Here is a 16,719-nt window from a genome sequence, read left to right as displayed (position 1 = left end):
AATGTGACTTACAATTCCTAGCTGTGCATGATGTAGACTGTTGACTGTAGTGTGGTACACTTCCTGGGGCATTGTAATGCCTTACCAAGTAGCAATTGCATGAAGGTCCACAACACAAAAACTATGTGTAATGGATCCATGACTTATAATCTGTACGCGAATACCATGTGTAATGACTGTTATTTTTTGCATCGTCTGAACATTTTTTTGCTGCTGTATTGTTTCTCACTCATGATTGATCTACTGCCAGGTGAAGGTTTTCAAATGTTGAAGAAGGAGGACAATAGGAACTTCTATGATGTCTTGTCATCTATTTTCTTTTCTTTGCTGTAGAATAGTTTTGTTTGGCACTTACTGGTTCCTTGGACATAAAGATATGTACTGCTAGAATAAATGCATGTAAAGATATTTTGAGCTCCTATAATATTCCATGTTGCTTTGAAAATGTATCGGAACTAGGCTAGGCCCAAGATAACTTGTAGTGTGATGTGTTGTAATGTCAATGGCATAATAAAAGAAGTTGGATTGGATCAATTATTTCGGCCCAGCCTAAGATATATTGAACAATTATTTCTGAGGGGAAAACTTGAGAGGCCCAGCAAAGAAATGGCCTAGCAAAAACAAGACAAAAAATCTGTCAAAAGGGATAGGCCAAGAAATTTAAAAGGCCGAATTACTGGGCCTGGCCCATGTAGCTAGCAAAAATTAACAAAAATATATATTAAAAAGGCTGAATTAATGGGCTCGGCCCATCTAAAGAACTGAAATGGACCGGGCTGATTCTAAGTAACGACCTTTTGAATTGGTCGCAATTTTACCACGTCAGATTGCCACGTCGGATCCGACGTGGCCTGGGCAGACGTGGCCTGGGCAGACAGCCAGTGACCAAAACAAAAGGTCATGTGTTCCACGACCTTCTGTAAGAAGGTCATTAATTTCAGTTTACGACCGCCAGCTTTTGGCCTTTTGTTTTTGGTCAAAAAAGGTCACAAATGAAAAACAATGACCTTTCAGAGACCAATAGTGAGGGTCACAAGTTGACATATTTCTTGTAGTGGGGGTCATCGGGATGTAACTAGGAGAGCGGCGGCGGGCGCGATCTGCCCATACTGCGGCAGCGAGCAAGTGGCGTAGGCCCTACCGTGCCGGAGCTTCACTTCTACAGGATGCTGCTAACGCGACACTACGATCAGAAACCCTTCGATGAAATTGTGTGTGATGCAATAATCGCAAACGATGGTGTAAAAAACCGTCAAAAAAGGTGCAAAACATTTGCAATGGAGGATGCATCAAACACGGTTTAGATTTTAGTTGCGTGTGCGATGCAGGGCATACAGTTCAGTTCAATTAACTGTTTGCGATGAGGAGGAACAAAAGAAATGGGTAGCCAGATGAAGGTGTGTGCGATATACAATATACAGTTCACTCGGATGAACTGTTTGTGATTAGGCAACACAAAAGAAACGGTCAGTCAGATCAAGGTGTGTGTGATATACGGCATACGATTCAGTTAAATGAACTGTTTTCGATTACGGAAGAGAACAATAAACGGTTCAACTTAACAAGATGTGTGTGATACGCGGGAAAAAGGCCCGGAGGTTAATTCGAGAACAAGTACACAGAGGTTAATTTTACATACATCACTTATAAGTTTCACAGAAATCATATCACTTTTTTTGGAAAACATTTAATTGCGTTGAATAGTGCTCCGTCCTATTAGTTGAATTAACCTTGAGGTCCATGTTTTGGAAATATGTCGTAAAGTAACGAGATAGACCTTCATTCAAGCCAATCAACATGTGTTCAAAAAACAAAAATTATCAAAAAGTAGCGAGATAGACCTTCTTCAAGCCAATCAACATGTGTACAAAAAACAAAAAATGTCAAAAATTACAAAACAAGGACCTCAAGGTTAATTCAACTAATATGATGGAGCACTATATACATTCAATGCAATTAAATGTTTACAGTGACCCATCACATTAGTTAATTTAACATCGAGGCCACTTCCCATTCGGTCACCCATCTGATGACAACTCAAGCCTCAGCACAGTTAACTTGGGAGTTCTGTTAGATGAGCTATCGGTAGGGAAGCTGGTCCTTGCTGCTGTAGGATCCCTCTTTGCATCCTTTATTGGAAACCCGGACGACCGACTGTTGCTGCCCAATGGTCAATGCCACGTCCCCCGCATGGCAGTTTTTGCAGCGGGTAACTACATCGTTGTGCCGCTCCCGACGCAACCGCATGCACACGAACGTGCGTGATCGTGCGCCGGCCCCAAACACTGGCAGCACAACTTATAAATTGATGCATGGAGTACTAGTTACAGTGATGCATATAATTAAGCAAAGGGATCGCGCATGTCTGTATTGACTGGAATGAGAATGCAATAGCACAATAAGAATTAAGGCCACAATGATGCAATAGCAGTGGTGGTTACAGGAGGCAAGAAGAAAGATGCATCCATCAACGTACGACCTCCTCGACCTCAACTCAGTGCGCCAGGCCACCCACCGGCGGCTAAGGAGCGGCGACTTTTGTGGCGAGGTCAAGGTGCTTCTCAGCAAAGGCATCCAAGGCTTCCAGCCGGTTGAAGAAGGCCAACGTCGTAACGTCCTCACTAGCCTTATAGATACCTATGTACACGATTTGCTCGTACACGTGGATGTGTAGGTCGACGAATTCTCGCAAGGCGAGGCGCCTCGCGGCGAGCGCGACCTCCAGGTGGACATTCTTCGTGGCATCGGCGGGCAGTCGTAGGGCCACCAGTGCTTGAAAGAGGTTCCGACCATGGAGGCCAATTAGGGTGGCAGGCAATGAGGAGCCAGGGCGCGCGGGCTGGAGGAGTATGGCGATGTCGCCCGCGAGTTTCTTGACGACGGTGAACTTGTTGGTGGTGGCAATGATCATCTGGTCCAACTGAGAGTCGTAGCTGGTGTCGACGGCCCATCCACCAGCCGGTCGCCAACACTGTCTGGAGACGATCGTCGGTGCCATGCTGCAGGCCGACGTCGTGGACCATCTGGCACAGCCGCTATCCACTCGCGCGCATTGCTGCCATGGGTCTGGAGTGAGCACTTTTGCGCTTATTAGTGTAGGTGCTTAGGTGCGTATGATGTGGTAGACGCATTGGAATGGAGGGGCACCTTTATATGAGTGCAAACTATGTTGCATTCACATCGTGCTGCCTGTTTTCCCGATCCTCCTCCCATTACTTCCCTCATGCATTCACACGATGCTAATTGATGGAGGATGCATCATTGGCCGTTCAACATTTCAGGAATCTCTACCCTCTCCCTCGTCTGCACTAAAGCCGTATCGGGAACTGCGCCGCCCGCTGTCAAATCGAATAGTACTGCGCCGCCCGCTGCACGCCTGGCTGAAGACGCCTCCTCGCCTTCATCTATGCTTAATTACTGAATTGTAGTTGCAAAAATTAGATACTGCTAGTGATTTTTAGCTTCATATTTAGACAAATTGCAGTGTTACAAGGTTGACAAATGGCAATGTTACTAGATCAACAATGTCAATCCTTCCAGTTTGACAAATGGCAACATACCCAATACGACAGATGCAAATCTTACCAAATTGTTTGTAAGTGGTTGCACACGGGTCATCCAAAAGAACCGTTTGCGTTCAAGAGATGCACAAATCCTGCTCTCACTTTGCATACGGGTATTCCATCTAAAACATTTGCGATCAAGATCCATTAAAACCTATAGCCATTCAAACCAAGACACGTGGCATCACGTGAATGGTTAACAGAACGCACATGGTCTGAATTATACAAACGCTTGAGATATTAAAGTGGTAGCTATTTTTTCAAAATGCCTTTGATGGCTATTATTCTAGTGCGCCTTCTCTCAAAATGGACACGAAAAATACCACAGCATGTTGGGTGCCATTCCATGATAGCATGCCAAGTTTCATGAATTTCAGACGAGTTTTGGATTTACTAGAATTTGAAAATAAAGTATCTCAACGTTTTCCCGGCAATCAATGGTGCCCTTGTGTTTGAAATTCATTCTCATTTCTTGCATTGGACCTAAGCATGCACCCAAGGACAAAGATTTGATTTTTCAACCAATTTATATGCTCTGGAGCATGTGCATGTAGTTCAAATTTGAATTATGCACATAAATGCATAGAAAACTCAGTTAATGCATAAAAATGTCCAAACAAAGCCCAAAAAATCACAAAAATTGACACAACACTCCTATTGTTCTATGTTGACACGAGAAATTTTTTGAAAGCAATAAGGGGCAATGGATATCGTTTCGTCCCCAAAGTTGGGACGTTCCCTACCGAAACCATCGTGCTTGCTGTGAGAAGCTCTAGTTTGTGAGAAGCGTATACCCAAACCTGCCCCAAATGGGACAAAAATTTTACCACGGCATGTTGATGCCGCTCCATGATAGCATGCCAAGTTTCATGAATTTCAGACGAGTTTTGGATTTACTAGAATTTAAAAACCAGGTATCTCAATGTTTGCGGCCGAGTGACGGTGGCAGGGTGTTTGACATTCATTCCCATTTCTTGCATGGGACCTAAGCATGCAACCAAGGACATATATTTGAACTTCCAACCAATTTATATGCATTAGAGCATGTGCATGTAGTTCAAATTTGAATTATGCACATGAATGCATTGAAAACTCAGTTAATGCATAAAAATGTCCAAATGAACCCCGAAAAATCCCAAAAATTGACACAACACTCCTGTTGTTCTATGTTGACATTGGAAAAAATTGAAATCGAGAAGAGGCAATGGATATCGTTTTGTCCCCAAAGGTAGGATGTTCCCTACTGAAACCATCAGGTTTGTTGTGAGAAGCTCTGGTTTGTGAGAAGCATATCCCCAAACCTGCCAAAAAGGGGAAAAAAAATTTACCACGACATGCTCATGCCGCTCCATGATAGCATACCAAGTTTCATGAATTTCTGACGAGTTTCGGATTTACTAGAATTTAAAATCCAGGTATCTCAATGATTGCGGCCGAGTGACGGTGGCAGGGTGTTTGACATCCATTCCCATTTCTTGCATGGGACCTAAGCATGCAACCAAGGACACAGATTTGAATTTTCAACCAATTTATATGCATTAGAGCATGTGCCTATAGTTCAAATTTGATTATGCACATGAATGCAAAGAAAACCCAGTTAATGTATAAAAATGTCCAAGCGAACCCCGAAAAATCCCAAAAATTGACACAACACTCCTGTTGTTCTATGTTGACACTAGGAAAAAAATGGAAATCGAGAAGAGGCAATGGATATCGTTTCGTCCATAAAGGTGAAACGTTCCCTACCAAAACCATTGCCACCTCTTAAGCTTGCGTTGGTTTTTCCCTTGAAGAGGAAAGGGTGATGCAGCAAAGTAGCGTAAGTATTTCATTTAGTTTTTGAGAACCAAGGTATCAATCTAGTAGGAGGTTACACACAAGTCGCCTTATACCTGCACAAACAAATAAGAACCTTGCAACCAACGCGATAGAGGGGTTGTCAATCCCTTCACGGCCACTTGCAAAAGTGAGATCTGATAGAGATAATAAGATAAATATTTTTGGTATTTTTATGATATAAACTGAAAGTAAAGAATGCAAAGTAAAAATAGATTGGAAACTTATATGATGGAAAATAGACCCGGGGGCCATAGGTTTAACTAGTGGCTTCTCTCAAGACAGCATAAGTATTACGGTGGGTGAACAAATTACTGTCGAGCAATTGATAAAAAAGTGCATAATTATGAGAATATCTAGGCATGATCATGTATATAGGCATCACGTCCGCGACAAGTAGACCGAACCATTCTGCATCTACTACTATTACTCCACACATCGACCGCTATCCAGCATGCATCTAGAGTATTAAGTTCATAAGAACAGAGTAACGCATTCAATTTGGAATGTTATACATAGATCATCATTGCATATCATGTTTTATTGCATTTTGACAAATCCTCGACAAATCCTAAGCAACTCAAGGACCCTCGGAGAGAGTTGGGGATTTTCTCGAATTTTCATATTTGATTTTCATCAAATAATAAGACGAGGATTTTATTTTAATTATTTTCTCTCCGGAAAAATATTTCAATTCTAAAATGAACGAGAGGAGAAAATATGACTTCTCCAAAACAATTGAAATCCTGGAGGAAAAATGTTAAAATCATTATTTGGAATTTATTTGGATTTTATTTGCAATTTTTATTGCATTAAAAATATTGCATCTTTTCAAAATATTTATTTTGGATTATAAAAATGTTCACCCTATTCTAGATTTTCTAACTAGACGGAAAATTTATTTCATATTTTTCTGATTTTTATTTATTTTTCTACGTATTATTTTCCGCGGAACTTATTTAAAAAAAAACTGCGCCCGCGCGCCGACTGGGCCAAAGGCCCAGCCGACGACCCAAGCCCCGCTGCCCCATCGTCTCCATCCCGGAGACGGGATCGCCGCCCGAGTCCCGGCCGGCTACGCCGCCGCCCGGTGCCCCCTTCCCCAAGCTCGGACCCCCCTCCTATATATAGCCCCCCTCTCCTTTTTCTTCACCATCGCCGCCGCCGGAGCCACACCCGTCGCCGCCCGCAGCACGCCCCGCCGCCGCCGCCGCCGCCGCGTTCGCCCGTCGGAGCCGCCGCCCCTCGCCGCCGCACCCCCCGAGCCCCGTACCCCGTCGCCGAGCCCGGAGCCCGTCGGAGCTTCGCCGGAGCCCGTCCCCGTGGTACTGCCGCCGCCCGTACTTTGCCGGTTTTCGTTTTAAAAAAAAACCTTCGTTTAAAAAAAACCCTAGATCGGTTTTTTTTGGTTTTTATTATTTTGCGAGCGTTCACCGAACCGTTCGTTTTAACGAACGCGTTCGTCGGTTTTTCTCTGTTAACGAACGTCCGTTATTTAACCGTTCGTCCGTTTTTCTTTTCGTCAGATTTTCTCGTTATTTTCTCAGATTCGATTTGTGATCGAATCTTCAATTCTGTTTAACTTCTCGCTCGTTTATCGGAATCACGCGATTCAAGCGCCTAGAGTTTCGTCTCGAAATTCTCTATCCGTTTAACCTACTCAAACAAGTTTTTGCTACAGTAAAATTTGACCTAGATCCAGATTAGCAAACGAAGTTTCTTTCTTTCGCCGTTTGACTTTCGTTGCTTCTTTCGAGTTGATTCTTTTTGCAAACCGGAGTTCTTAAGTTGAACTTTCTGGTTGGATCTTTCATTCGAATTTTACCTGTGCATTAGATGAGTACTGATTGTATGCTTGTTTGTTTGCGATAGAGTACCCGGAGTGTGCCGCTTGTTACTTCGAATCGCTAGGTTTTGCGGATCATCAGCAAGGCAAGTAACACTTTGATCATACCCCGTTCATACCCAGTTTTATTGCATTAGATCTGTTTTCCTCAAACACTTGCATGATTAGGATCTAATTAAATTGTGGGAACTGGGAAGTAGTTGAGGTAGTACCTATTACCTGTTTTACTTTATCAAACCCTTGGGAGTTACTTCTACGTTGCTTTTATTATTGCCCATGCTATGCTCGTAGACGTGGATTGGGTTTGAGTGACATCCATGACAGATGTGAGATGTTTATTAATGGTTCAACTTAAGGTGGCAACTAAAACTCACATCTGGGTGGATTGAGGCACCTGGAGAACCCAGTGTTGTCTGTATGTATAAGGTCCGCCACCCAGGCTCAAAGGGATCATAAGATTATTCATGCTAGAAACTTCCGTGTGCAGCCGCAAGCTATTATGGGCTCTAGCATAGCTCAGTAGGTTACAGGATCTCTTGAAGAGGTGGACTAGCAGATGTAGGGGAAAGTAGGCGTACCGGTCCATCCAGAGTAAAGAGTGATTGTTTCTGAAAGACTGTGTCTCGGTCATCCATTTCTCAAACATCATGCAGTGCGAGAATCAAGCGGAGGCGATCGAGTCTTGTGGGGAAAAGTGCGCAAACCTCTGCAGAGTGTACAAACTAATCATGATTAGCCGTGTCCCCGGTTATGGACAACTTGAGTATCTAGTACCTGGATTATCATTTGAATCTCATCACCGTGATACTTATAATTAATTTTGTTGGGTTCATGATGACACTTAATTGGGATTGAGTTGGAGGTACCTTCTCAATGTTTCAACCATGATAGTTAAATAAAATTTATTCCTTTGAAGTAGGATAAAATTGGCTTTTCGCAAAAACTGTAACCATAGAGCTTTCCACCAGCCATATATGCATATAGTATAGCATTATTATTGTTCATTGCTCTCTATGTGGTACATTGCCAGCATATTCTATGTGCTGACCCGTTTTCGGGCTGCAACGTTTCATGTTGCAGACTTTTCAGACGATGAGTAAGATGCTTTAGGTCGTGGTCTTATACTCAGTGATGCCGCTGGAGTGATGGACTCACTTATCTTCCAAGTCTTCCGCTGTTATCGGTTTTAGATGGCCTTAAGCCATGTTTATCATACTTATTCTCTTTGGAGATATTCGATGTAATAAGTGTGTGATTGCTACTCTGTTATAAATCCTCCATTTGTACTGTGCGTGTCTGCATTACTGATCCAGGGATGACACTGGTGCACAGCAGCACAGGCCATTTGTGGTCTGGTCGCTACAAAGTTGGTATCAGAGCACACGCTGACTGTAGGACACGACCACTAAGCTTAAGCCCTAGAAAACTTCTCTCTTCTCATTTCTGACCTCTCTCCACTTTCTACTCTTTTAGGAATGGCGAATGCAAGGAGCAAGTTCATGCAACCAGATGAAGACACGCCGTTTGGTCGACACTTGAAGGAAGTCACCAAGTACTTGAATATAGGAATACCAAGCATCACCGGAACCTACAATGCCACCTTACCTGAAGAGGAGAGCTGGAAGATTCAAGTTATCATTCCAGGAAGGACGTTTGTGCCAATTACGGAACCCATGAGATTGGTTTTCGAAGCACCAACTTGGAGTTTAGGGAAGAGCATGGCCGCACACATCGCCATGGGACGCATTGGAGAAGTCTACCACCAGGAGCTTAAGGATACAATTTACCAAATTTGTGGACGTCGAGACGCGCAATGGGAGATGATCAAGGCCAAGAAGGATGGATCAATTGCAGCTTTCATCCAGGAGCAGAACCAACATATTCGTCGCCAGGAGAACCAGATGTGCACGGACAAGGAAGAACTGAAGAAGGCATTAACAAAGATCAAGGAGCTCCAAGAAGAACTCAAGGCTACACACGAAGATTACTTGGAGGAAATCAACGCACTAGTAGGGAAGATTGACGACCTGGAGTATAAGATTGGAGCTTTCGTGGGAAATCCAGTGCCAAAAGCAGAAGTCGACGAATGCACTTGTCCGGATAACTACATCATCATCGACGACACCGACTCGGAACCAAGTGAAGACGACTGGATTGATGAAGCTGGAGCAGACATCATGGAGTCTTCAACGGATCAGAATTTCTAGTAGACCACCATATTAGTAGTAGTTTTCCCCCATTTAATAGTATAGTTCAAGCACTTTGTAACGCTAGTTAGATCGATTGTTTGGCCTTGTTTGGATTGATTGAGTGATATTGATTGAATTTGTCTCATGAGCATATGGGTAGTGTTTTCTCTCTAGACCTCATTCTATTCTTAACTCTCATCTTTTCTAAACCTATCAGATGCCTCCGAGACGCGACACCGGATTTGTTTTCCCGCCAGAGATCACCCAGTTGATTCAGCAACAGAATGCCCTGATGAAAGTGTTAGTTCAGAACCAAGGCAACAACAACCCACCGCCACCACCACCTGGTGATCACTTAGCCCGTTTCTTAAGGCTAAACCCGCCGATGTTTTCCAGTAGCACCGAGCCGATTATAGCAGATGATTGGCTCCGCAAAGTTGGAAGGTAGTTGACCACTGCAGGATGCACAAATGCGGAAAGAGTGTGTTTTGCCGCACATCAGCTTGATGGACCCGCAGCATCATGGTGGGAGAATTATACAGCCACGCACCCTATTGACACTGTCACATGGGACCAGTTTCAGCAAGCTTTCCGTACAGCTCATGTTTCAGCAGGAGCTATGGCTATGAAGAAGCGTGAGTTTCGCAACCTACGCCAAGGAGGACGTACCGTAGGCCAGTATGTGGAGGATTTCAGTAAGGTAGCACGTTATGCACCAGATGACGTTGCTACAGATGCAGCCAAGCAGGAGAAGTTTCTGGAAGGATTGAATGATGAGCTGAGTATGCAGTTGATGGTAGCAACTTTCAACAACTACCAGGAGCTGGTAGATAGAGCTCTCATGATTGAAGGGAAGCAACAGCAGATTGAAAACCGTAAGAGGAAGTATGGACAAGGGAAGTATAATTCTGGAGCCCAGCAGAAGCCCCGATTTACCCCGAAGTCGGGAGGACAGTTTCAGCATACCCATGGAGGAGGTAGCTCGCACCACCATAATGGCCCCAAGAATGGTAATGGGAATGGAGGAGGAAACGGACAGAACCGCACCAACCCATCTACCCCAACCAAGAGAGATCTAAGTCACATTACTTGTTTCAAGTGCCAGAAGACGGGACATTATGCTACTGATTGTCCCGAAGCCCAAAATGGAAATGGCAATGGAAGCTCTAGGAAGAAGCCGAACCCGTTCAACAAAGGACATGTGAACCACGTGAGCGTGGAGGAGGTTGAAGCTCAGCCTGATGCAGTAATAGGTAAGTTTTTGGTTAAGTCATTTACTGCAACCGTTCTTTTCGATACTGGTGCATCGCATTCATACATATCAAGGGGATTCGTAAACAAGTTTAAGATGTCCACCCAAGTTCTCAAAACCCCTATGTTAGTAACCTCGCCAGGAGCAGAGTATATGGCCACCCAAGGATGTTTTCAGATACCGTTGGCCATTGGTAGGCATGTTTTCCCCTCAGACCTCATTGTTTTGGAATCGCAAGGTTTGGATGTGATTTTGGGAATGGATTGGCTATCGTTGTATGGAGGAAACATCGATTGTGCCAGCAAGACGATTTTGCTTACCACCCCAGAAGGAAAAAGGATCAAGTATGTATCCCGGCATATGCCGAAGAGGACTCAAGTGAATTCCTTATCAGGAGTTGTACAGGAGGAAGTACCAGTGGTGAAGGATTATCCGGATGTATTTCCAGAAGAGTTGCCAGGCATGCCACCAGATAGAGACATTGAGTTTTTGATTGAACTTTTGCCAGGCACAGGGCCAATATCTAAGAGACCGTACAGGATGCCCGCAAAGGATTTGGAGGAAATTAAGAAGCAGATCAAGGAGTTACTGGATAAAGGCTATATTCGCCCAAGTTCGTCACCTTGGGGATCACCAGTACTTCTAGTGGAGAAGAAAGATGGATCGCTGAGGATGGTTGTTGATTACCGAGGATTGAATGAAGTGACCATCAAAAACAAGTACCCACTGCCGATGATCAATGATTTGTTTGACCGCCTGCAAGGAGCTAAAGTATTTTCCAAGATCGATCTACGATCAGGATACCATCAGTTAAAGATTCGAGAGCAGGATATACCCAAGACGGCATTTACCACCAGATATGGATTGTATGAGTATACCGTTATGTCATTTGGACTGACTAACGCACCTGCCTATTTCATGAACCTGATGAACAAAGTGTTTATGGAGTTTTTGGATAAGTTCGTCGTGGTGTTCATTGATGATATTTTAATCTTTTCCAAGGATGAAGAAGAGCATGAGGAGCATTTACGATTGGTACTTGAGAAGCTCAGAGAACATCAGTTATATGCCAAGTTCAGCAAATGTGAGTTTTGGCTGAAGGAAGTTGGATTCCTTGGACATGTTATTTCTGGAGAAGGAATAGCAGTAGACCCTGCCAAGGTTGACACAGTGACAAGTTGGGAATCACCCACGACAGTTGGAGAAATCCGGAGTTTTCTTGGACTTGCAGGATACTACCGGAGATTCATCGAGAATTTCTCAAGGATTGCTAAGCCCATGATTGAGCTATTGAAGAAGGACACCAAATTCAATTGGACTGAGGAATGTGAAGCTAGTTTCCAGGAGTTGAAGAAACGATTGGTTACCTCACCAGTGTTGATTCTGCCAGATCAACGCAAGGATTATGAAGTTTATTGCGACGCTTCTCGTCGAGGACTTGGAGCAGTGCTTATGCAGGAAGGAAGAGTTGTGTCGTATGCTTCACGACAACTTAAACCCCATGAGAAGAATTATGCTACGCATGATTTGGAATTAGCAGCCGTGGTGCATGCATTGAAAACATGGAGACATTTTCTCATCAGAAACCATTGTGAGGTGTACACGGATCACAAGAGTTTGAAGTACATTTTCACGCAGAAGGAGTTAAATCTCAGACAGAGAAGATGGTTGGAGCTCATTAAAGATTATGATATGAGATTGCATTATCACCCCGGAAAGGCTAACATAGTAGCAGATGCGTTGAGCCGCAAGAGTCATGTCAACACCCTCATGACAGGAGAGTTACCTCAGGAGTTAGCCGAGGACCTTCGCGAGCTATGTTTGGAGATAGTCCCAAGAGGCTATTTAGCGACATTGGAGATTCAGTCTACCTTGATGGAAAGGATCAGAGAAGCTCAGAAGTTAGACAAGGAGATTGAAGAGATAAAGGAAAAGATGAGCAAAGGAAAAGCCAAGGGATTTCGTGAGGATGAGCACGATACCTTATGGTTCGAGGACCGCGTATATGTGCCAAATGATCCGGAGATCAGGAAGTTGATTTTGCAAGAAGCCCATGATTCACCATACTCGATTCACCCAGGGAATACCAAGATGTATTTGGATTTGAAGAATACTTTCTGGTGGACCGGAATGAAGAAGGATATTGCGGAGTATGTAGCAGTTTGTGATGTATGTCAGAGAGTGAAGGCAGAGCATCAGAAGCCAGCAGGATTGCTACAACCATTGCCGATACCCGAATGGAAGTGGGATAAAATAGGCATGGATTTTATCACAGGATTACCCAAGACTCGTTTAGGCTATGACTCGATATGGGTTGTAGTTGATCGATTGACGAAAGTGGCTCATTTCATTCCAGTAAAGACCACTTACACCAGTGCTAAGTTGGCTAAGATCTACATGACCAGGATAGTATGTTTGCATGGAGTTCCAAGGACCATTGTATCAGACAGAGGAACCCAATTTACCTCGAAGTTTTGGAAGCAGTTACATGAAACATTGGGAACCAGGCTGGAATTTAGTACAGCATTTCACCTACAGACAGATGGACAGACCGAGAGAGTCAACCAGATTTTGGAGGACATGTTGAGAGCATGTGCACTAGATTATGGATCTAGTTGGGACGACAATTTGCCATATGCGGAGTTTTCGTACAACAACAGTTACCAAACCAGTTTGAAGATGGCCCCTTTCGAAGCCTTGTACGGAAGGAGGTGTAGAACACCGTTGTTGTGGGACGAAGTTGGAGACGGTCAGTTGTTTGGACCAGATTTGATTAAGGAGTCTGAACAGAAAGTGAGGTTGATTCGCGATAGGCTCAAGGTAGCCCAGTCCAGGCAGAAGAGTTATGCCGATTCTAAACGAAAGGAGACAGTTCACGAAGTCGGAGACAGAGTGTATCTTCGAGTATCACCACTTCGAGGAGTGAAGCGCTTTGGAGTTAAAGGAAAGTTAGCGCCCCGTTTTATCGGACCATACAGAGTGTTGGAACATATGGGAGAAGTTGCATACAAGTTGGAATTGCCCGAAGGATTGTCTGGAGTACATGATGTATTTCACGTTTCGCAGTTGAAGAAGTGCCACGCAGAGATGGCTAAGATACCGCTAAGAGATACTGTGCCACTGGAAGCGATACAGTTGGAAAGTGATTTGACTTATGAGGAGAAGCCAGTTAAGATTCTCGAATATGCCAGCCGAGTTACCCGCAGCAAGGTCATCAAGTTTCGCAAAGTTCAGTGGAGTCACCACACAGAAGATGAAGCCACCTGGGAGCGAGAGGAAGATCTACGGAAAGACCACTCCCACCTGTTTTCTAGCCAACCCGAATCTCGAGGGCGAGATTCATCTTTAGGGGGGTAGGTTTGTAACATCCCAAATTTTCAATTTGGAATGCTATACATAGATCATCATTGCATATCATGTTTTATTGCATTTTGACAAATCCTCGATAAATCCTAAGCAACTCAAGGACCCTCGGAGAGACTTGGGGATTTTCTCGAATTTTCAAATTTGATTTTCAAACGAGGATTGTGGTTTTAATTATTTTTCTCTCCGGAAAATATTTCATTTTAAAATGAACGAGAGGAGAAAACATGACTTCTCCAAAACAATTGAAATACTGGAGGAAAAATGTTAAAATCATTATTTGGAATTTATTTGGATTTTATTTGCAATTTTTATTGCATTAAAAATATTGCATGTTTTTCAAAATATTTATTTTGGATTATAAAAATGTTCACCCTATTCTAGATTTTCTAACTAGACGGGGAAAATTTATTTCATATTTTTCTGATTTTTATTTATTTTTCTAAGTATTATTTTCCGCGGAACTTATTTAAAAAAAACTGCGCCCGCGCGCCGACTGGGCCAAAGGCCCAGCCGACGGCCCAAGCCCCGCCGCCCCGTCGTCTTCATCCCGGAGACGGGATCGCCGCCCGAGTCCTAGCCGGCTACGCCGCTGCCCGGTGCCCCCTTCCCCAAGCTCGGACCCCCCCTCCTATATATAGCCCGCCCTCTCCTTTTTCTTCACCATCGCCGCCGCCGGAGCCACACCCGCCGCCGCCCGCAGCACGCCCCGCCGCCACCGCAGCACGCCTCGCCGCCGCCGCCCCTCGCCGCCGCACCCCGTCGCCGAGCCCGGAGCCCGTCGGAGCTTCGCCGGAGCCCGTCCCCGTGGTACTGCCGCCGCCCGTTCTTTGCCGGTTTTCGTTAAAAAAAACCCTTCGTTTAAAAAAAACCTAGATCGGTTTTTTCGGTTTTTATTATTTTGCGAGCGTTCACCGAACCGTTCGTTTTAACGAACGCGTTCGTCGGTTTTTCTCTGGTAACGAACGTCCGTTATTTAACCGTTCATCCGTTTTTCTTTTCGTCGGATTTACTCGTTATTTTCTCAGATTCGATTTGTGATCGAATCTTCAATTCTGTTTAACTTCTCGCTCGTTTATCGGAATCAGGCGATTCAAGCGCCTAGAGTTTCGTCTCGAAATTCTCTTTCCGTTTAACCTAATCAAACAAGTTTTTGCTACAGTAAAATTTGACCTAGATCCAGATTAGCAAACGAAGTTTCTTTCTTTCGTCGTTTGACTTTCGTTGCTTCTTTCGAGTTGATTCTTTTTGCAAACCGGAGTTCTTAAGTTGAACTTTCTGGTTGGATCTTTCATTCGAATTTTACCTGTGCATTAGATGAGTACTGATTGTATGCTTGTTTGTTTGCGATAGAGTACCCGGAGTGTGCCGCTTGTTACTTCGAATCGCTAGGTTTTGCGGATCATCAGCAAGGCAAGTAACACTTTGATCATACCCCGTTCATACCCAGTTTTATTGCATTAGATCTGTTTTCCTCAAACACTTGCATGATTAGGATCTAATTAAATTGTGGGAACTGGGAAGTAGTTGAGGTAGTACCTATTACCTGTTTTACTTTATCAAACCCTTGGGAGTTACTTCTACGTTGCTTTTATTATTGCCCTGCTATGCTCGTAGACGTGGATTGGGTTTGAGTGACATCCATGACAGATGTGAGATGTTTATTAATGGTTCAACTTAAGGTGGCAACTAAAACTCACATCTGGGTGGATTGAGGCACCTGGAGAACCCAGTGTTGTCTGTATGTATAAGGTCCGCCACCCAGGCTCAAAGGGATCATAAGATTATTCATGCTAGAAACTTCCGTGTGCAGCCGCAAGCTATTATGGGCTCTAGCATAGCTCAGTAGGTTACAGGATCTCTTGAAGAGGTGGACTAGCAGATGTAGGGGAAAGTAGGCGTACCGGTCCATCCAGAGTAAAGAGTGATTGTTTCTGAAAGACTGTGTCACAGCCCCAGATCAGCCCTTGTTTGACTTTTGCTTGTTCCTCATGTCATCATGTTTAATTTTGAAAGAAACTTGAAATGGGGATTGCCTAAACCCTAGCATTAAAGGAATTCACTAGGTTCAACCAAAATATTTCCAGTAAATCCAAATGGCTTTCAAAAATGTTCATCATTCTTGGAAAAATGCTGGAAACAGTAACCAGAGGTGATGCACATCTTTCCATGTCATATTTGGGCTCTGGATTAAATCATACTCTATTTGCATTTGGGCATTTAAATGCTATTAAATATTTTAAATGCTCAAATAATCATAAACTAAAATGTTTACTGTAGGATATATTCCCAACAGTGATCATGAGTAGTTTCATGAATTTTTGGAAGTGTCTAAGTATTTTTAATAAAGCCCTAAAGACTACAGAATATTAGAAAAACAAAAACAAATTAGAAAGCAGAAGAGGGAGAGAAAGTTACCTGGACCTACCTACTGTGCAGCCCACCTGGCCGGCCCAGCTGGCGGCCCAGCCCACCAGGCGCTCTCCTGTCGCCTTCCTCCTCGCGCCAGTAGGCGAGGGCGCGTGCCCGACGCGCGCCGCTACACGCCGCGGCCACCTCCTCCCTCCCTGCCTGCCTGGCTCCGCCTCGACGCGTCTGGACGATGCCACGCGACCCCCAGAGCCGTCCGGCTCTCTCTCGCTCTCCCCCTCCTCTGTTCTTCCCGCCCGA

This window comes from Triticum aestivum, chromosome 6D (assembly GCF_018294505.1).
Source record: "Triticum aestivum cultivar Chinese Spring chromosome 6D, IWGSC CS RefSeq v2.1, whole genome shotgun sequence".
In the NCBI taxonomy this organism is placed as follows: domain Eukaryota; kingdom Viridiplantae; phylum Streptophyta; class Magnoliopsida; order Poales; family Poaceae; genus Triticum; species Triticum aestivum.
Note: the sequence above shows the minus strand (reverse complement) of the source record.